This window comes from Atractosteus spatula, chromosome 7 (assembly GCF_055471065.1).
Source record: "Atractosteus spatula isolate fAtrSpa1 chromosome 7, fAtrSpa1.hap1, whole genome shotgun sequence".
NCBI lineage: Eukaryota > Metazoa > Chordata > Actinopteri > Semionotiformes > Lepisosteidae > Atractosteus > Atractosteus spatula.
Window position 1 is genome coordinate 649489 of NC_142712.1, and position 23838 is coordinate 673326.

At 38.6% G+C, this 23838-nt stretch overlaps 1 protein-coding gene across 3 annotated transcripts in view; it reads right to left on the bottom strand.

Moving 5' to 3' along the window:
* nrip1a (nuclear receptor interacting protein 1a) overlaps nt 1–23838 on the bottom strand; it is a 40918-nt gene that overhangs the window by 15773 nt on the left and 1307 nt on the right. Inside the window, exon 1 of one of the 3 annotated variants that reach the window (XM_088922147.1) lies at nt 23058–23110. The exons of 1 other annotated variant lie outside the window; for it this stretch is intronic. The gene's annotated coding sequence lies outside the window, so the exon portion shown is untranslated. Of the gene's footprint in view, nt 1–4633; nt 4866–23057; nt 23111–23838 lie in introns of those variants that run through there. One more of the 3 variants, XR_016091353.1, reaches the window with a different exon arrangement.

Sequence of the window (23838 nt, forward strand, 5' to 3'; positions counted from 1 at the left end):
GGACATTTAGCCCATCTAGCTTCTTGAAACACTAGTAGCTAAATGATCTAGGGATCTCACCCAGCTACTTACTGAAAAAACCCAGGGTATCAACTTTGACAACATGGATATGTTACTAGTTTGAGACTTCCACAACGTTTATGGAGAACATGCAACCTGTTTAAAATGAACTTGCACATAGTTTTCAATGTTTCCTCTGGTTTGTGTTCAACTGTTGATACAAAAGAAACCACTAGTACTTAAATCAGGTCCCAACCCACTAACGTTGGTATTATATAAATATAATACCAGAGGCTTTCTCATAAGATGCTCCTTCATATTCAGGGTTTCTCTTCTTATATTTATGGCTTATATTTATGGCTTATACTTCCATAATACCTCCATGGAATAATATGGACTTGTCTACGTTAAATGTCACCTGCCCAGTCTTGAATTTATCAAAGTATTTTTAAAATTCTATTGCATTTTCTACTGTGTAGGCCAATAGTATTTTGATATCACCAGTGAACCTGACTAGTTTATAGCAGCAAAGGAACAAGTTTATTCCATGCTGAAAAAAAGAAGAAAGAAAACATACATTTATTATAATTTTATTATTATTTTATTTATTATTTTTCAAGCAAATTGAGACCCTTGATTCCTGAGCTTTCACTCCTGTTTGATGTGTAATGTTACAATTGCATCTTCCATCTTTTGTGTTTTTATCGTCATGTTTTGTTAGTCATTTCTCCAATTACAACAGAATTGTATGCTGGTGCTGTAACCACTATCTATTTTATACCCAATACTCCTGGCATTAGGTTTAAGCGCTTCAATACTTGGTCCTTTTATAATCTGTTTTTTCATTGGGTTATCTTTCATACCATTTCCACTGTATCCCCCTCTGCAGATTTTATTTGGATTCATCCCCATCTTTTTTAGTTGCAACTCGTCCATGAGACTACATTTTTTCCTGTCCGTGCTAGGATCTTGTATCCTTTTTGGATCTCTGTCTCTCAAGATTCTGGTGCTGATGGGGTTATTGTGATTCCTTGAGAACTGCAGTATTTTTTATGGCGATGTCCTATAAGCTGCTGTCTTGAGTTGCCCAGATATAGCTATCTGTTTCCAGGCCCTGGAACAAACTTGTACATTAATGTAAAGTTAGGTGACATTGTGACAATATCGACTCATCTTTTGGTTTCTGTATGTTCTGAAAATTAGGACATACTACCATGATTGTTGAGATTTGACAGTTCCTCCACGATGCTCTCCAAGTTTCTGGAGCTCCAATTTCAAAGCATTCACTTTTTTAAGGAGCCATTGGATTCTGTGGTGTTTTCCACAGATATAGTGTTACAGGAGAGGAAAGGTACTCCTATTTTTTAATGCATAGCATGGCTTTTGAAACCATTATGTTTTTATGTTGTTTGGGATGAGCAAATGCAAAATTTTGGCTTGTTACATTAATAAAAAGTCAAAGTTATTACCATTCATGCAATGCTTTTCAGACAACACTGTAGCCTTTAATTTTTCCTGTCCTGATTTTTCTAAAATTAATACTTTATTGAACTAGATATATTAATTGAGAACAAATGTTCACTTACAATGAAAGCCTAGGGTACGCATTTATAAAGCAGATTATTTATTGGAGTAATCCAAGTGAAGCACCTTCCTTAACTGTACAACAACAGTGTCCCACCGAGAATGTGAACCCATGATAATTGATCTGGAGAACAGTTCCCCAACTATTACTTCACATTGCAGCCATTCAATATCTTCTTTAGCATTTTGCTTGTAGGCTCTACAGCCCAAGCTCTCCATTGACGAAAAAAACATGCTGTCAATTCCATTAATATCTTTCTTTTCTTACATATTAGTGCTCATCCATTAAAACAAACTAAAGATATTTAATTAATACCTCTGATCAATCAGATCCACTTAGCCTACTAAAAGATAGAATGATTCAATAAGGCCTTCTAGAGGAAACTTCAACTCAGCTGGCCTCAAAGTAAAAAACAATGATGGGACAGAGAAATACTAGGGTTTCCTGACACCTCACTGCTGCCTTTTAATGCCTAAAAGAACATTTTCACAACTGGGTCAAAAGTCTGACAGAAAGAAATCTTTTTCCTAAAAATTTTAAGGTACCCAATGTGGTTTTGGAAAAGGAAAGACTACACATAAAACATTGTATAAAGCATTGCTGAAAGCAATACAACATTAGTATTTAAATTATTTTAAAGTTTTAAAGTATCAGTAAAACTTTAATGGAAGCAGTGAAGCCTGTAAGGTTATGAGCTGCTGCTGACGTAACTCCACTGTATTTGCAGAAAGAGGTCCTGTGGGTGACAACCCTCCCACAGGCAAACACTCCAACAGTTAACACAGCAGGTGGTTGTGGTAGATTTGTCAACTGCTTCCCAAGACACTTCTCTACCCAATAAAATTATTTAAGACAAAACATGGGAGGATCACAAAGTATGCCTCTCTTTTAACATCACATACAAAATGTGATATTTTGGTATTTTTCTGGTCAGGTTCAGGGTGTATATTAGAAGTAAAATACTGTACATTCTACTCTACTCTACTGTTGGAGCCAACTTTTACAAGAACATATAAACTCTCTACAAATACCATTGAATAAGAGAGCTGGGAAATCTCTCTGGATGCTTTGGTTTCTGCCAAAGTAACAAGAAACATATCAGCACACAGGCAAACATTTCCTTCCCCTTTCTTTGTAGCTGAAATACTGTCCTCAGACCTGAGCAAAAGCTAAACAGGAGACTGCAACTTTTCAAACATGAATCTACTTCAGCACGGGACGTAGAATCTGCACAAAGTTTGAAGACCAAAATACTTGTAAACACAGAACAACAAAAACAGTTCTTTTCCAGCAACAATCATACAACCATTTAAGCATCCTAATTCCATTTTTAAAAAGTAAAAGCACACGTGTGTGTGTTACCTACTGAAGCATTTTAGAAGACTGTAGTGGAAACAAACAGAAAACAATGTCCATGTGACAGACCACATAACTTCAAAACAATGTATTAAAACCTAAAATATTCCTACATTTATTAAGGAAAAGTCATTACAAATATACAAAAATCAGGAAAGAAAACAAATCTTACTCTATCAACAGGCAACAGATATACTGTGAGAGATGCCAAAAAGGTTAAGTAGTCATGGCATGTTTTTCTTGTGTAATGCAAAACCAGAAACAAAAAACAGCCCTACCTTTCTTCCAAAGCTGTGATGCCAAGCACAGGTACACTGTAGTAATCAATTTGCTCTGCAGGCAGCAATGCTCCAGCAGAATACTAATGTGGATCCTTCTCTTCCTATCTCTCTCCTTCGACTTGACGCCCCCCTGTGCCCCCATCCTGACCAATGCCCAGGGAGGGCGGACTGTCTTCTTCCCCGATAACAACTACCACTAATCAAGCATACGTGTATGAGGGCGTGGGATTACAGAGCTCGCACAGCCTGACTCAGGCACTGAAATACAGCTAAGTACATGCACAACAAGGTCAGCTTTAAACCTGTAGTAACCCAGCCAGCACTCTCCCCCACAGCCTTCTCCATGCTGACACACACTCGACCCACGCACGCACACACACACCGACACGCAGAGGGGCGAGTCTGCTTGAGTGAACTAATTCATCACATTTTACTACTGACGGCTTTTTACCTCAGGGAAGGAAATTGCATCCTAGAGGAATGACAACAACAAGACACCGGCACAGATCCTGGGATTCTTGCCTCCGTTGCTCAGATGATGTGAAGCTACACTGCATATTTGCTTTTGTTACTTTGTGGTGGTGGTGGTGGGGGGGGGGGGGGGTTGTGATCACAACAAAGAAGAGACAGGGAAGCTGAGCAGGAGATGCGTAAGAGCGACCCCTTCATCGCTTTAACCTGCCCTGGGGCACTTTGCACAGAAACCAGCACTAACCGTCTCCTCGAAGAGTTAAGGACATCTGCAGAGCAGCTTTACTGGCTTCCGAGAAATGAAGTTCTATTTCAAAACCTTCTGCCCAAGCAGTCTGCAAAAATCTGTCAGCTCAAAGAAGACCATCTTTTGATTCTCATCTCATTGATGAATGATCTAATTACTTAAGTGCCAAATAACCCTATTTACAATAAAATACTTGAGTAAAACAACACGCTGAAAATAAGTGGGAAGCTTTTACACAATTAAAATTACTAATTTAACCCACTCTAACCAGTTTTTCAAGTTTGAGGAAGACCTCTTCTCAAACACCGACAGCACCTTTATAATAATGATAAACATTCTTCCATATTAATCATTATTCCTCACAGAACTACTTTCATCAACATCACAGTACAGGGGCAGACTCCCGAGCCTCTAACAGGCGGCAGGCTCCTGAGTTTGCAGTGCCAGAAATACTTCATAATGAGCATTACGAGTGTGATTATCACTTCTTGATGCAAGGACGCAACCTTATCCTACTAGTCTTCTACATAGCAGCAAGACAGAACAAATAAATGACCAAAAATCAAAATATTTAGAACATTTATCATCATACTTTTGCCTGTGTTTGAAAAGAACTGGGGACGCAGCCAAGAGCTTGCAACGGTAACAAAACACCTTTTAAAAAAAAGATGGAAGAGGAGGGTACGCGTCGTGCCAAAACCTGTGCCCTTGACATACTGACATCAGGCTACAGTCATGTGACACTCTGTCATCCGCCACCTGGCAGAATCTCCACCTTCTCACGACCTCATCCTCCAGTGACCCGCGGCGCCGGGCTCGCAGGAGGCCCCTCCCACAGCTCCGCGGGGAGGTCGAGCAGGTCAGCGTGTCCTCATCTGTAATCCGCTGCCATTCGTCAGCAGCCCGGCTGGAGGAGGCAGGCTGGCTACAAGGGGAGAATGCCCAATTAGGCAGCTGTCACACAAAGCGGAGGCTGCAAAACCATCCCCTGTCGAAAGAAAGAGCAGCTGCGGGTGCCAATTACAGCAACCTATTAACCCTTCGGGCGCTGGAGGAGGAGGAGCTGGACCTGCACGGCAGAGCCTGAGTGCCAGGCTCTCACACAGTCGTTAAAGACCGCTGATCAGGAGTCCTGGCTTTTCAACTGAAGTCCAATTCAAATGACATTATTATGTAACACATCTATTATTATTATTCTTTAATAATAAGATACCTTGTTTAATATTTAATACTGTGAAAGGGGAATCCCCTTTTCTACCATTTTCCTCTTTTAAATCAGATTCACATTAAACTGTATCATATCCAAAAAGTTTAAAATACTTTACAAGGAGAATAAAGAAATCCTTCACCTACTTAAATTAAGGGTCACCGAGTTCTTATGGACCCGTTACTGTCAATATCAGCCAGGTTGTCCAAACTCAGAGCAAATAACAGCTGAGAGTTGCCGACAAATTGTCAAGAACTGCTGCAGCATTCTACACAAAAATTTTTTTTTAAATCAGTAAAAGCAAAATTGAAGATAAAGATGAACTAAAACAACAAAATAAAAAACTAAACTCTTCAAAACTGCAATTTGGGCCATATTTACCAAAGAGGGGACTCTGGATACCACACCTGAAAGATACATATTAAAGTGTTTAATGAGCCAACAAGGGTGAAAACAAGAATTGACTACAACACTTCAACAGCATCATTCCCTTTCTCACACTTTCCAGCGTCTTTTGATTTTTGCAGTTCTCAGAGAGCACGCAGTACAGTTACAGAATGATAGCAATTTAATCATAGATAAATGAAAGCCTGGAAGAGAGCAGGAGTTGACTCCAGACTGAATAATCTCAGCATTCTTAATTAAACGATTGAAGAAAAGCCAGTACATTAAAAGGGAAAGTGCGTCTGGGTCTCCTGCCTTTTTCCCCAGACAGGGAGGCAGTTAATAAGCAAACCTACTGTGGGCTTCATCGGAGCTATTAACTGAAGTCATCAGTGCAAACACGTGTGACCAAGAGGTATTCAGTATTTTCAAGGAAATTTCAAGGAAACCGCTGAAACAGAATGCAAATATCCAAGGCTGCAAGTAACTAAGAGTGGTCCAAGTCCCCTCCACAAACACCAGAACAGGGGTGTTTGACAAGCTCACCCTGCCTGTGCAAGACAACAGAACGAAGGGGTTTTCATTCTTGACTATTACAGGATAAAAATAAATAGCTGTCATTAAATAATATTCATGTTTCCTGGACTTCTGCTCTTTGGGATTTGGTGCAAGACCAACAGTAAGCAATGAGGAAACATCCAATATAATGTCTTCAAAGTCAGAATAGAAAGGTAGACAGGTAGATGGTGTGTAATTCAATAATAATAAGAAATGTATAATATGATAATAACAAATATTTTTGTATAGAAGATTTCATTTGTGTAACTACGGGATGACAAATATCTCAGAGAGAGAGAATATAAAGAAGTAATGCCGTGCAGTTACCTTGGTAAACAGGTGGTGTGTTATAAGAATAAGAAGAACCTTCAAGACCTAAACAGTAACATTTACAAAATAGAGTCTCAATCAATCTCAGTCTCAATCTGGACTGCACTTTTAGCATTTTTGTATACAGTATTGCATTTCCTGTACAGTTTGCATAAAAATGTGTTTGCATACTCTCAGAAATGATAATTCTACCGATTCTAGCAGTCTGTGTAGGTGTAACGGGTGACTGCTGTTCTGGGGATGTGCTCTTGTACAGAAGCCTGGGGCTCTTTCACTTTTTCCTCCAAAAGTCCATTCAACTGTCTTCCAGTGACACTTGTGATGCGAAGATAATTTCTATAAATACTTTTCTTTTTAACGATAAGGCCCCATTTACACTGTTGATAAAGATGGACTAGCATTACCTCCAATGACAAATTAGAAGATAAAATTCAAATGACTTATTCAGGAGCCTGCATTTATTTTTAATGTCTCCAAGTTGCTGTGTTTTGCGCTGGGGAGAGGGGATTAGAGCCCCGCCCTATGTGACTCACAACAGCCTCGCGTTCAGCAGATGGCCTCCGACTTGTGCCAGCTTGCCAGGCGTCACACATCACTGGCTGGGCTCTTGCCCCACGGTACGAGTCCCAGTACAGCAGCAGAGCCATACAAACACAGGCCACTGCTTCAGCATGTCCGCCAACATGTGTGGCGGAGCGGAGGGCTGGTTTGCATGGCAGGAACGTTCTCCCGTGGACACACGAGAATCTTAATTGGCCACAATCAGACCCTTCCACTTCTCTCCCCACACACACCATTTAGTGTGCCAGGCCTTCAGGTCCCTGCATGACAGCTGACATGTTTTAATTAAGAATAAATTTAATTAAACAGGAAGTCTTATGTATCTATATTGTGTGTTGACATAATACTGAAATGTATTTCAAGTGCAAAAGGCATAAAAAGGTGCTCATTTTACATTAATAAACCCCTAAGTTCTACATTGCAATTATGTAAAGCTTTTTTAAGAAACATCTTTTTTTTGCTTTTCTCTTTTACAAAAGTGCCAACTACAGTTATTGATTTCCAGCTGATCTAGTATCTTTTTAAAGATTTCCAAATGTAAACAGTATTCCAAACCTGTCCCATAAACTATCCAATGGGAGAATCCGTCTTCTAGTAGAAGGAGGATAGAAAACTCTTAATTCACTTGCTTATTATTTCCAGGCAGTTCCTACACTGTCCTCATTGGGAGTGTCCTCTTACCAGTTACCTGGAGATGAAGCTGGATTTAAGAGATAATGAGAAGGATGGAAACCGTAGGTGCATGTTGAGTGTTCAGTTGGCATTCAAAGACTGCAGAATCTCCTGGTTTTGGATGTTGGCTCCTTTAAATAATTAAATCTCTCTCTGTGTGCATTTCTCCATCTCTGTCTCTGCATATGTGTCAACTACAAAGACGTTTTGAAGCCTTTCAGCTTCCTTATGTACATGTGTTCTCAATAAGCATGAGATGACTTTGTCACAGGTATGTCATAAAATTTCAAACATTTAAGTAACAAATTGTATTTACAGTAGAGAAGTCTGTGCTGCCTCTCCCTGTGCACAGCAGCAGATCACAAAGGCAATTTCTCTGCACCCCTTCCCGTTCTCCCTGTTATTGCTGAATGTCACGGGGTGGGTTAGTGTGACCTTGAGAGGCATCAGTAGCGCAGCAGGGTCGAGATGCCTGCAGGCGCCCTTGTACTGGATTTGCAAGACAAAAACCTTCAAACTAGCTGAAGGACATCTCAAATCTCTTTAAATGTTTTTTTCACTCTAACTAATCTGTGCTGCTCTTAGGCGGATATGTGCCAGTCCAAAAAAAAGATTTTTTTTTTTCTCAGGACACTCTATCCTTAACCTTAGCACTGAGCTGATTGTGACAATAATCCAAATGTCTGGCTAGATGTGTTTTTAACCTATTCACAGCATGATTAACAATTCATGGCACGAATGAACGTTTTATTCACTTTAGTCCTCAAAATGTGCAGGAAAAAAGTAGCTCATGCTCTGGGGTGTTTCGGAGCTTATATTTGGGGACCAATGAGAATGTGCCAGCAGATACTACGTATAGCTGCATCCTGAGGGCTATCCTTCATCCTGAGCACAGGATACTGCCACAGTGGGCACAGGTCCACTCCAGTCTATCAGGGGATCACTCTTCTAGCTCTGGGGCCTTCAAGCTACATCTTGTTATTCTAGTGGGTGCATCAGTGACCTTTATTCCTAAGGCCAATAAAACAGTTTTATGACTAGTCTCAGAATTACATGAATACAAAATTCTAAATAAGAACGTGTTAAAGTTAACATATTAAATCACACTTTGCTTTTTTACCATATGTGACAAAGTATCATTCATGGAACATATTAAACTTATTGATAAGGTTAAACACCAATTACATAATCCTCTTTAGTGATGAGTCCAATGTTAATTTCAGTATGCATGAACTGACAGCAAGTTTTGACAAAGAGGTGGAGGATAATCAGGTACCAGGATGTATGCATTTTGTTTTGCCCTCTTTGCCACATAGAAAACCTAAAATGGTTACGTTTTCACTCAGGAGTCCCTGCATGCCGCCATGATATTTCCTGGCTCCCTCTGAAACCGAGCAGAGGAGGATCTCCCCAAATTAGCAGTTAAGATGCGGTGATCAGCACACACCATGGCCTTTGAGCATACATTTCAACATTTCATGTCCTCGGTCTTAGAAAAATATTGACAGGATTTCAATTTCACAGGACGCTGTGTACAGTAAACAGCCCACATCTTTTGCAATGCTTGGAGACTAGACAAACCAAAGCAACATCATTAGTCTTAATTTAGCCACTAAAATTTAAATGGGGGCCTTTTTGATGCCAAATTATGCCAGATAAAAGATTAGGTTGCACATATCGCGTAAAGAGAACACCTGTCAGGGACTCAGATAAGCAACAGATGGAGAAGCTGAGCCTTTGGTGCAGAGGTCAAGGTTTCAGGACAAGGTCAAGGTCACAGTAATGTACTGCAGTCACAGCTCTCTTTTATACTCACCGTCATGGAAAAAGACTGCAACACACTGGGGAGTTATTCTATGGTATACCTCTATCCTTAATATCCCATTGGAAATAGTTACTTTGAATCATGCTTTTTGTAGCCTACTTAAGATTTCAGAAATACCAAAACTCTAATTCTAACCATAGCTCTAATGCTAAAACATACTATAACATCTGCTGTGTCAGCTGCGATGGAAGCTGCTGACACTCGTTATGTTATGTCTGTTTGAACACCAGTCATAAAGGCCCATGAAAGTTTTACTGTAATATCTTTAGCCTCTAAGAGGGTGTTATATGTCTGAATGTTATGAAAATAAAGTAAGAAAGCTACACGGGGGCCTAAGTGAAAATGAAGAAACCTTTTGAATCCAGGCATCAAGATGATCACAGCTAGACAATTTCAGGATAACTAGCCCACGCAATTCATAGTCAGAGAAAAGGAAAACAGCACAGAGCACATAGTCATGAACTAATAATAGGCCAACCCACTTCACGAGTCCAGGACCAGTATACAGAAGATCAGCTACATCTACTACCTACTTGCACGGCACGTGGAAGACTATCATGGACTCATCTGCACGTTTTTCACAATCAAGCATGCTGTTCACAAGACGCACGCTGGCCCACTCCCAACAATGTGTAGAAGAGTGGCCTGGTCTCCGGAACAACCTCTCAAAAGCACTTCTCCCCAAACAGACTCCCATAACTCAGCCACCCAGCTCCCTGAACTGTGAGAAAGTAGGTCACCCTGACCCAATTTCATAGACCATGGAATGCATTCTGTAAAGTTCCAGCGAGTTTGATCAAGCAGCTCTAAAGAGACAACCTTCATTAACCCAACCAATCAGAAACCAAGCTCTCATAGCCTCAAAAAAGCATTAAACTCTTATCAGTGTATGTCTGTGTAAGCCATGCACATCTTAATTAAATACCGCTTCCAGCAAAATGTATGCAGCAGGCAGCCACATTATTTCACCAGGTCCATGGCTGCCTTTCCTCACCCAGCATGAAGGCTCCAGGTCTTTAAAAATCAACATTTTCTCATAAATAATTTGGACATGATATGAATTATTAAAGACATCAACAGAGCTCACATCTTAAAATTAATTCAATTTTTCCCCATTTAGGGGTGTTAAGATTTTAACAGTAATACAATTCTTAATATGACTCAAAACACACAGTCTAAACGGTGACTTTGCGAGAGAAAAATCAAGAAAATTAATTGTGGGCTTTAGCAGACAGTTACTCCAGAATTGTGACTAAATGAGCTATTTTGTTCAGTGTCTAGAACCTCTCACTAGAGAGAATATATTATAACACATTCTCATTATTAACCAAAAAACTATAAAGAAGTTGGTAAGTTTTTTTGTTGATTCTCTTTCCCCTACACAGGGTTTGATGACTTACAACAAGGCTCATTCTGGATTTGTCTCGCTCATCTAGGTTTGGTTCCAAGAACACAACAATCTGCTTGGCTTCCGTATGAACCGACAGTCAGCTATTGATTTTTTTATTCTTTTAGAACACATATATCCCTTTTACTCTGTTGCAAATCTATGGCTGATAACTCTCCTTAGCACTAAAATAAATACTGTAGAACTTGAAAATGTTCTTGTACTGAGATGCACACATTAAAGTGTTAACCTCAGCCTGACCTGTATAAGGCTTGACCTGCCACTGAACGTTCCTGGGCCTGATGATAAGCACTTGTTTAATTATATTCATCTACACTGATATGACATTGTTCATAAAACAGTGAAGTCAGTCTTTTGCAAGGTTACTAAAAACTACAGACATAGGAATTTAAAAAGCAACTATTTACCTGTCTACGATTTTACAAACATGATTAGGTCCTAATAAACCCAGAAAAAGCAGAGGTAGACACAAATATGGAAGTTATATGTTAAGAGATACAAATTGGAAATGAATATGTGTGTAATGTACAGTAAAAGAGTATACTTTGAAGAAGAAAAAAATAAAGCATAGACCTTTAAGATGTTATATTAATGCAAATACCTTTACCATTCAACATCACTTAAAAATTGTTCATATGAAACTTGAAGAGTATGTGATGCGCATGTGTCTAAGAACATTGATTTAGGTCTGCAGAGTCAGCTATAAAGGAAGCCTAAACAACTGTAACCAAAACTAACCTGTCATATTATCACTGACACACTTCTGTATGGCGACATCTGTCCAAGTCAAGAAACCACCACCAAATTCTCTTCTTGCCCTTCATTTATTTACTCACCTCACTCAGCCCACTTAAACGCTGTTGTTTTTCTGTTGCCTCATTTTTCTACAGGACATGAAACCAGGTTGACAAATCGCAGGCTCAACCTATCACAGCCTAATCAGCAAGGTCAGGTCACATGGCAAGACCACCGAAGTATGAGTCACCTAGCTACTATGGAAACCTCAATGAGCCACACCTGAAACTGCAATCACACAAGCACAAACACCAGCGTTCTGGTGCTCTATGGCTGCCGTCGCATCATCCAGGTGGGGCTCCCCATTACCTGTAAAGCACTTTGAGTGGAGTGTCCAGAAAAGCATTACATAAGTGTAAGCAATTATTATTATTATAATTAAAAAACACCACTCTGTACCTGAGCTTTCACCCATCCATTCAAAAAAGCATTACTTACAACAGCTAATGCAAAGCCAGACTTCCTCGATTCTAAGTTGAATGTGATGCAATGCAGAAGCAGTTTAATGAAAGCACTGCAAAGCCATGGTGAAATGTACTGTGTACAAGCATGGCTTTCATGAGACCTGTAGGCGAAAGAGGGCAAAGGTCACCCAACAGCACCACTAGCAGGTCAGAAAGGGCTTCACGGTGGAAACAGGGTGCAATTAAAGTAACTGCCAAATTTTTAGGCAATAAAAACTAAACCCTAAAATCTGTCAAATTTAGTTTCTTCATCTATAGAATATTCGACTTTATAACATTTAATTAAACACCACCTCACTGAGAAGGAATACAGATTTATTTTGTATGGTTGTAAACATTATTTTAATGCATGCTTGCTAACTATAGGTATCAATTTAAGCATTTAAGGAAGCCACCTCTAAATTAAATTGGAACAAGTGTCACATGATTGGGTACCCTTATGGACATTCTGAATATGGATTTTCCATTCTGAAATCGATTAGGGAAGAGGAACTGGAGAGACAATGAAAGTTTCTGTATAAAATCGAGGAATAAGACTTTGGTTCTGATCAGCTATTTTTGCACTACATTGTGGCACAAAAACATATTTTGTTAAAAGTAAACATACTTTCTTTTTTACAAAACATGAGGAAACTAAAAGGAAATAGCTTGTTTCCATTGACACAGCTTATACCAACACAAAAAATGAACAGACTGTCTACTGCCAGTCTACTGACAACTTGATATTTACCTTAATAAAAGGACTAATATATTTGGGTGACCTTAACAGTCTGAAAAAGGGAAAGCTTTATAATGGAACTATATTCAGTCCTTCTACTCAACTGGTCCAACAAGTTATTTGAAAAAAGTATGCAAGATATTAATAGGGGATGCTTTCAAAGGCATGTGAAACTTCAACCAATCAACCACCTGATGACAGCTACACTGCTATACGTTTAACCTAAGTTGCCAGAAAGCATTGTTTAGGATTTCACTTTATTCTGAAGTGAGTCTGTAAAGCAACATTCACATTTCTGTCTAATACCACAGCACAACAGTGCCACATTGTTTCGTAATAACTGTTTTTATTAAACTGGAATAGCATGTTTTGTAACTGTCCCCATGGAAGAATAAGAACTTTAATGAGGACCATAGAACAAGGCAACTGTAACTCCATGAAAGTTGCAGAATATAAGAGTCAAGAAACCTGACTGCTACTGTTCTGCTAGTGGGTAGATACAAAACACAGCAGGTGCCAGGTTATCAACAGTCTGCAAGATAAAGCTCTCAAAATGCATTCTCATATTCACAACAAACTAGAATAGCAACCTTGACCTTTAAGTGAACCACTTTCAGATCCCAGTCACTCACTGTTTAGATACCTGAAGTACAGTAAGTGAATATGTTTGACAATATCCTCTCAAAATATGCCATTCAAAAGGTTGATCATTTAAGATGCTGGTTAACAAAGGTAAATATTTTAATAGCAGACAACACCCACTCTCTTCATTGGCTGCATTTGTACTGTTGATGTCTAAACCAGTTTGCTGTGATTGAAATGCTCTTATCTTCACAGCACTGCCAATGACAGCTCCAGGCTGAACGAACGGAAACAAATGGAATTCTGTCCTGGTTACATCTTAAAATACTTTCTTACAGGGGAAAACTCATTGAGATGCCACTAAGTGATTGCAGTTCAGCCCAGTACGTAATTTAAAAGGCAGGGAAGTTGTCCTAGAACCTGATGTTCAAAAAACTAATAGCAGGCACATTACCGAGTCACATGCTGTGTATGATCCAGGGACAACATCATTCATAGACAGAATGGTCATGGAGAAATCCACTCATTTCCCAGCGTAAATGAGAATTCTGTCAAAATATTTATTTGGTGATCAATCAATCATTTCCTTCATGCAAATGCATGTAAGAGCTCTAGTTGTTCACTCATTGGTTATCCCTCGTAGTCGGGGACGTTTACTTTCCTTGAAACTGGGGGTGACTGATAAGAGCAACACTGGCTGTGCAGTCTCTGGCAGGTTGAGCAGGTGCAGAAAAGGTGAGGGAGGCACTGCCTCCCTTCTCAAAATCTGAAATTGGCACCACACAAGTATTTGCATTTCAATTTGTTAGCAATTGGCAAGCAAATGATTAAATAACTGTAACATTAACAGTACATTTTGAATTTCATTTCAGAACCCCAACACAAATAAAGGTCAGAGTAGACTCATCAAACTTCTTTTTTCCCCAGAGAGGAATAATGCCCAGCTTGACAGCGAGGTCAGGTGATAATGAAGCAGAAATCTACAGCCTTTGGTTGGTCGAATCATGTGATTACGTCAGGGTGCTTTCTGAGCTTCAGCAATGATAGTCCAGTGTCTAATTATAACACTGCTGTCCGTAAGCCTGCCAATTGAGTCTATGTAAATTGGAGTGTAAGAATAGCCAGTGCCTGCCCAACCACTGACCTCCGAGCACATTTAATCCGATCATGGCACGCTCTCTTCAATGCTCTTGCTTTGCCTCTTCCTCCCAACATAACGACACTGAACTTGAACATTTGTTTGAACTTTCTTTTACCATATTGTGGAAAGGCTTCTTCAGGCCTTCTGGGAGAACAGAACTTTGTTTGGGAGCCTGGAATCTGACCCCTGGATCTTATGACCAACCCAAAATAGCTGAAGATCACAGCTCCAGGTCTTGTGGTTCTGCTTGGAAGATGTTGGTGTTTCTGTCCTCCTACTTGATAAATAAAATCTTTCTCAAGTAGTGTAGGGGATACATCTTCAGTGCTTTTAAATAAATTAGCAGTGATGACTACATGATAAACAGTCAGTTAGGTTTCAGTTCTGATGGTGTTGGTCCTCATGTGGCCAATGGGTACACTTTCAGATTTCATGCGACGCTGTTTTTTTTGTCAGTGTCGGCCTTCTGTGAAAGATGATGAGGATGAGCCTTCTGTGCTCTCTGTTGTTCAGGTACTTCATATGAGTGTCCATCTCACATGTTAATGCTGGGGCCACGTGCACATGGAGCTTGCTGATGGACAATGTCAATTTTCTGAATCTTATGTCAGCTCTAATGCCTCAGTAAATATGTTGACAGCTGGAGATCTACTTTTGTCAAGACACCTACTGCAGCAGCAGAATCACTGCTCTACAGGCTTCAATGGCTTAGGTCAGAGTGGTTTTACTTGTGGACCAGAGAATTTGAAGGATGAAGGAACAGTTACTGTAGATCCCTATGAGCCCTGGAACTACATGGTGCTTCATGGTGCTACCAGGATATTACTCAAAAACCACCTAGCCCTTCAATTTGTTTGGCACATGGAAACCCATTTTTTAATGTGTTATTGGCAATCTTGTGAGACGGCGGCACAATTTATAATGATTAAACAGTCTCATCAATCGCTCAATCCAAGATGGCAGCCAAACTAGGTAAACCATCTAACTGACACCTGAAGAAAACTCCACAGCCAAAATGTTGCGTCTCTTTTCCCTTCCTTTCAGCATGAAATAAACCTTCACTTGTTCCTTTGGAGCTGTGTACATGCTGACGCAGCTACAAACCCATCACCTTTTCGTGAGCACAGTTCTATCATGGACATGGTATAACATGGCTGCCAAGTTTCACACTGTATGTCTATGACAACTACTTCAAAAAATCCTCAAATTTTCTGAAAAACCTAATATAACAAAAAAAAACAACATGTGACTGGAGTTTATGGTCTTTCAAAATGTCACAAGTTTTTTTTTAATCAAGGAATTCAGATTTAACTGGCATTTGAAAACAAATGCAGAAAAAATATAACAACAATTACAGGGAAACCAGGGTTCCAGCCCTATAAGTACTGTTGATTTTTGTTTATTTCCTGCATATTCTGTTGTGCCTCCAAAACAAATAATAATGCAACAGAAAGAATTATCACCAAAAAGGGGGTAAAAATGTTAACAGAAAAGCTCTTTGACTATTGTTTTGAAGTTTTGTTATGAACATTATCAGTCGCTTTCATAAAAATAACCTTGTATTGATCAAAACATTGTTTTCTCAAAACTACAAAAACCAAAATGAAGACATAATGAAATAAGACAAAATGAAACAATTTCTCAGTTAGAACTAAAATTTATTTAAATGCAATATTTAAGCTAATAACTAAAATTGAAGAAAAACTGACTCTTGAAGAGAGTACTGAAATTGAAAAAGAAACACCATTCATGTGATATTGTGGAAAGAAGCATTTTTTGGATCAATGGGCTCAATACACAGCTGGCCATGCCAGCTGAGACAAAGGCATTAATTTTCAAGCAATTACTTGCAACAGGTCAAATTTCAAAATTATTTCAAAATCTTAAATACAATATTATTATTATTATTATTATTATTATTAAATACAGTGCTCTTTTACCACCTTTTCCTGTATCGTGAGACAATATGAGGATAACAAGAGGATAAAGCTGTAATGTACATCAACAAACCTTTCCCAAAAATCAATCCCTGAGGCAAATGCCTGTAGCAAAGAACAGTGTAATGACCAAACTCCCAGTCTGTCCACTCACCTTGCTCTTACAGGTGCTATGAGTCAGCAAGCTTAGAAAAGCTTTGCTAAGCCAAGTGGGGATATTTGAACTAAAAAAGCTGAGTCGTGTTATCGTTAATTCTATATATGCTAGGTGTTGTGCATTTCCCCCCTCACTCTTCATGCTTTAAGTAGAGGAACCTCACTATATGTTTCTACCTAGCTGGAATGCCACATAAATCAGGGGGCAAAAAAACAAGCTTTCCCCCCCCCCCCTCATCAGCACATTGTGTTTTAGACAACTGTTTGTTTAAAAAATAAAGAAAGCATTTAAATAAGTAGTCTGAAAGTGCAAATGTTTTGAGATATTCCATCACAACGTATTCTACTATATTTCCAAAGCACACAATAGTTTAAAATAATAAGGTGGGCTTCAAACATTTACCTCACATGGGAATATTCTACCGAAGGACTCTGTCCTTTTTTACAGATTCACCCTCTTAGTAAAGACAGACAAAACCCAAAAGCTGCTCTGCACTGGAACTGGAAGTATTAGCTGTAATCCAGGAATGTGCCATGAATACCGTACTTAGATCAAACCTTAAGAATATAAATTTGACAGGACAGCAATTTGTTTTAACATTTACACAGTGCCAAGAAAATGTTTGATTATACCTGGATAGTTCTTGTTTTCTTGTATATTTTAGACCTGAAACATAAATAGATCTTCATGAAAGTCTTAACAAAAGATGACAATAACACAAATATTTGGATTACTTCATATAATAATCCAACAGTAAATATGCTCACATCAATAAGAAAAACCTTTAGGTTCACTAATAGGTAGCATCTCCTTCAGCATTACTTGATAGATGTCTCCAGTTTATCTTATTGACCATAAACTATATTAATCTTTTATTAAAACTTTCATTAGGACCTAATTGCATTTTGGGTCTAAAATATACAAGATTACACACCAACCTAGGCAAGGGATTCTCAAATGTTCCCTCAGCACTGTAGTTTGAAATCAACAATACACCCAAGTCAAAATGTTTACACTGGGACTCCTACATGCAATGGAGAGGTTTTCCATTTTTGTAGAAGTAATGTAGTGTTCACTCATGTACCAGACAATACCAGAAAATGTACGCATTACAGCACCTGTAGAGAAATACTGATCTTCATTAGTAATGAAGAAATATTAAAAAGCCATGTCTGTTTAATTAAATATAATTTACCTTTAGTAAGTATCACATATTTACAACATCATTCTAGCCCTTGCATTGACTGCAGAGTGATCTGGGTATTGCTATATAACAGTAACCTCAACTACAACTAATCCCACCGTCAGAACGATTTGTGTTGAGCTCCAAGACCTGCCCTAATAGGGCTACAGAGGGAGAGGGAAGAGAAGGATACACTTGGCACAATAGCACTGATGACAGTGATGAAGACCAGACTGGCTTGCACCAGCAGCTCTGAACCATTGCAGAGATTCCATGGAGGGTCTCAGGCAATCATCTCGCAGCTCAGGAAAGGAGCCTGAACTCACCGCTCAGAAACAGAGTGCAAGCTGCAATGTGCCCCATTGGCTACGGCCAAGGCCTGGTTTAATTAGGGGGAGGGTGTTGTCAAGAACTGAGGTACCTTTTACACCAACAAGCTTCATCTCCTTTTAGTGCCTGAAAATAATAACTGACTTTTAACACAAAGCACTACGGGCCTTGTGACCGGTTCTGATGTGGTTTTCTTATAGCCAGCTCCCATGTTCTTTCAAGTTCACAGGAAGTGTCTAAGCAGGCAGTGATGCGTGGACTCATTGCTCCTGAGACAATAACACACATCAGTGTATACTCAAGAACTAAAAGTAATGTGCTAAACAGGTCTGATTAAAAAGAATAAAGCATTAAGGTTTTAAAAGTAAAGTTGTAGCCTACAGTTCTGGTAGCCTACATTCAATGTCTGGAGATAACAGCTAGTGCTCACCTGTCATAATTCAACAACTACACCGCATTTACCTATGATATGCGCCAACCAGCTTCACAGGACATTACAAATAACTGACTGCTGTAGTAAGCAACACTGTTTCCAAGGTTCCAAGATTACAGCACAGAGGGACTGACTTTCTACCAGTGGCTCCTTTACCCACAGAGCAGATGGGCTGGGAGCTGCCTTTTCAACTCGTCAGCAGAGAAAGAAATTCCACTCCCCCCATAGAAACAATCAGCTGATGTGATAAATCTTCCTCTGAAACCAGCCGCTGAGTTTCTTATCCATACCTGGAACCTATAAGTTAATGTTAAAAATGAACAAAATGAGAAGAGCTGTTTCAGAGGCAAAATTAATTGCAGCGAGATTAAAAACACAAGCTGCTATTGTACAGATTGACTGTTGACTCGACACAAAGAAAGGCCTTATATTTTACTAATTAATACATGTGCCATCAGACACAAATTCACAAAGAGCATATCAGACAGCCACAAAAAACTAACAAAACCAAAAAAACAGACCTCATTACATTTGTACTGTACTGTGTTGATTGTGTCTGGCTGCTGTAGCACTTGAATTTCCCACATGGGATTAATAATGTACCAACCTAAAACCCAGAAATTAGACCATTTACTAACCTGTATGTAGATACTGACATTCTAGCAAATTAGTGCCTACTCCTTTCCAATGAGCACAGTACACCATCAATAAAATAGTTAAAAAAAACTTATTCTGTGTAAGCAGATCAGACCCTCAGAAATATAAATCACCCCACCCCCATACAAAACAAGCCTTTGTGAAACACTGCAATATATCCGTCTTCCTACTCATTCATAACTAGAGAATTCCCTTCAGAGTTACTTAGCAAATTTAATTATATAAAGAAAAAGCTTTTAAAAGAAAAAAGATGTAATTAAGCTGGAATTTGTTCTTCGTCAAGCAGGAGATGCTACATGTGCCCTGTCAGATCCTACACTAAAGTGAGATCATTACGTAAGGATGGATTTCTGCGCACAGCTTATTGTACCAGCCACAGTGCCCTTGCCTGAGCTGTGAAGGTTCCCAAAAGGACAGCCAGCTAAGAAGTTGTGAAGGACACCCTCACTAACAGGCCTGCACTGCGATGGCCTTGGACTCTGAATTCTTTGCTAGACAGGCTCATACATCAATCCTTCAGCTCACATAGACAAGCTCCTAACCTTCGCAGGACTCAGAATTGGCTAGGAATGACTGGCATTTCAGTTAGCCATGGTGCACTTTGGCTTCGCTCAATATAACCCAGTTAAATTAAGACATAGTTGAATAAGAGCACTAAGTCCACAAGAATCCCATTTAACTGTCAGACTGCTGTGCCATTTCAGGCAACTGAATTAAGCTGAACATCTTACACTCTGACCCTGGGGTTGCAACCCCTCACTTGTACACCTTGAAAAATTACCACAAAAGAAGACAAACACAATCTGCATTCAGCCGTGGCCTGCAGATGGAGTCACTGGCTGCACATCAGTTGATCACATGCAAGAGGATGCTTGTTAAATGGATCTCTTGGATTCTGCTGTCAATTCTACAAAAATGTTGCTGCTGCATCATTAAATCCAACACTGATTACTATTAATACAGCTCAGACACAGCTATGGATAAAGAGTACATTTGTGACCCTCAGCACTGTGTGGTATACTTGTGCTCATCTCGGCACAACTACAAATGAACGCTATACTGCAGCACTTACTGGTGTTTCAGAAAGCACTACCGTGAATGGTATTAAAATAATATGTATATATTACAAAAACTAAAGCCAACAGTTTTGTGAAACATAATCCAACAGAACAGAAGGCAACTTTCTAAAGTTTAAGGCATTTCCTTGAAGATACATGTAGCTGTTTTAAGACGTCACACCAAATAAGACAATACATACTTAACATACTGTAAATCAGCATGTAATCTCTAAATTAAACTTAACATTAATTCTGGGAAGCAGAAGAATCACTTGTACGCTTTGACATCTCCTTTGTCGTCTGCATCAGAAATGAAAGATAACTTTAAAAAGGAATATTTTATGGACACAGACCCAACTGTATACAGGATATTCCTTGACAAAGGACATATTCTTTGACAAAACCATTGGAAATCCGTAGGAGATGTTTCTGCATTGCAGATAGGGAAATCTCCAGACTTAATGAAACAATGATGTAGATGATCTGCTCAGGAGGACAGTGATATGTTCTAACACCTGTTCTCCTGTATGTCCCCCTGTGCCCTGGAACCATTCTCAAATAGTTAATAAAGCTGGTTATTGATAACTGACTGTATGTACTCTTTTTTCCACAAAAACAAAAGAAACTAAAACTGAATGCAGTTACACCATGCAGCCACAGTAAATGCCATCCTTTGTCTTTTTTTTAGTTTGTCTTTGAATGTCAATATTATATTACTTCCTGTATTTTATTTTTGAAAAGGGTTATGGAGGTGTGGGTGTTTTGGATAATAGTTATCTGACCTAGATCTATCTGTAGTTATTAGTACATGTGAGAATTTACCTCATCTGCAAAAACAAATCAGTATAACAAGCTAATTGAGATGAGAGGTACTCTCAAGAGCTGTCAAATGTCAAAAACATATCATAATATCAAAAACTAGACTTTAGACTCAAAGATTCAGCTGTGGGAGCAATAAAAAACAAGGGAATTGTCTGTCATTCCTTCTTGTCAATCCTTTTATCTTTTTACTTGGTTTTCTACAATATTATTCACATTATTTCTGCAGGCACAGTGTTATGGTCTACTACTGGATGTTTACAACAAATGTTATAATGTGAATCTTGCCTTTACTAATAAAACTGTCTCATGCCACTTTAATGAACCAGCAGTAAACAAAGTGTTTTGACATTTGCTTTTCATATAATAATTGCGGCTGTGACTGCTCTTATATCTGTACGAAAGGAGGCAACCACTCCCATTTTGACTAGGCATTTTCTCAGAGATGGGCTTTCTAGCCAAAATGAAAGGAGAAAGAGCCAAGATGAATCAACTCAATCATTGAAGACAGCTGTGGAGGAGATTATAAAAATGAGAACACAATTTACAAGGCAATATTCTGACTGGGCTGGGTGCTATGGAGAACTCACTGCATTTTACCACTGAAAAACAAAACATATTGAAAACACCACTTTTCATTAAGGTATTTTTGGCTTGACAAAATGTTCAGCAAACAAAACTATATCTAAAGTATTCATGCCAGAATACAGAACATTACAACTTAAAACAGACAAAGAAAAACAACTATTGTAGTGTCTCCACAGCATTTTCTCTCTCATCCCTAAAAGCTCCACTTGATAAAATGTGTTTATTTCTAGAGTATGAGACAGTGCTCCTTGATCCAGTTAGAATACATCCATTCATTCTGAAATGGAGGTTCAAAGGACATCAGTGAGCACCTGAACAAATAAAAGAGGAGTTACCCTCTGTGTGGCTCTGCATCTGACTTTACAACCTTCCGACTTAGACCTTTGGCCTTTCAACCCAACACATTGATCAGAAACAGAAAAAGTTAATAGAACAATACTTAACCTAGCTAAAGACAAATCCATAAATATTTAACTTTTTTCTTCATACAGTCAATTCTGATTCCATGTACAAAGCAAGAATAAACATTTTTAATGACAAGATGGGGTTTAGATTTTGTTCTGCAGAACTGGATGAAAGTTTTATAAACACTGCAAAAAAACTATTGGATTTCCTCCAATCCAGAGAAAAGTTTAGTGAATTTCTTAACATATAATACGCTTTTAAATTATCCAACAAATCTAACAAAGCATTCAGATTTCTTCATTAGAAAATATATACAGGATCTGCATCCAAACCACAAAACTTAAAATTCTGCAAGTTTGCAGGAATCCATTCAAACCAAATTCAACAAAGCAAAATGCAAAAAATAAGGATTAATTATCTTATTCTGAAAGCCACAAATGTATGCATGTGATCCCAAAAAACACCTATGTAAAATGTGTTATATAAAGAACAACCTCAAATCTGATGAAAAACCTACCCTATTCCAAAAACATGACCACTTCATTGTTCATACAATTTTAAGTATACCATGGACAAAACATATCTTTAAAACCAAACTTGATCAGAGTTTTTAATTTTCTATTATCACAGACTTCACAAAATAGTAAGAAAATTGAATAGAATGTGTTTATTTATAACAGGATAAATAGGTCCTACAACAAAATGCATTAAATAATCAACACTCCATTCTGAGCAGCTCACAGTAAAAGTATTTTTCATGTCAAATATATACAAGTGAATTAAGAAATCCCATACAATCGGATACCAATGAGCAGAACAGGACATGGTTCTGAAGCCCCTGCTTCTAACGAAAATTATTCAGCAGAAAAATCCAACTTCAATCCAGTAGTATCCATTGCACTTACATTATCGTGTGCGAGTTCTTAGTTGCCAAGTCTCACAGTCATACTGCACGAAGTATGTGTATCCCCACAACTTTGAAAGACGCCTTGTTGTTATCACAATAACCAAGAAGCTCCCCTGTAACTAAAGAGCACCCCCTCCTGAAAGGGACTTGATATAGATAGATAATACTTTATTAATCCCGTAGGGAAATTGATGTGTTACAGCAGTCCAGCCCAAGACAAGCAAAAACAGACATCAGAATAGTTATAAAACAAAAGACAACAAAATAAATAAAAATAAATAAATAAAAAATGTGCATAGGTTTATACAGACTGATTGTCCAAAAAGTACAATGGAGCAAACATGCTGTCCATAGACGAGATATACAAGCAACTATCTAAATTCTAAATTCTGTATTCTGTGAAAACACAACTAGCAAGCTCACACACTGTATTGTAACAAACTGGAAATGACCCAGTCACAAATTAATGATAATGTCTGCTGTTGTGATGTAAAGAAAACCAAACTAACGGCGCTCCAAATAAACACATCTTGAACTGTGAAGATCTCAGGGATCAAGCAGCTTCACCAGTGATGATGAAGGTCTACCAGTCCAGAAGAGCACACACAGGCTATGAAACGGTCGCAAACAGTCTGAAAAATAATTCCGTATTAACTAGGCCCTAATCATACTGAAGATGTTTAAAAAAATAAGTCTTTTGTGGCTGAAAAGTATAATCGCAGCCCTGTAAGAACTCCTTAAAACTCCTTACTAAACGAGAAGAAATTAAGATTTCCGTA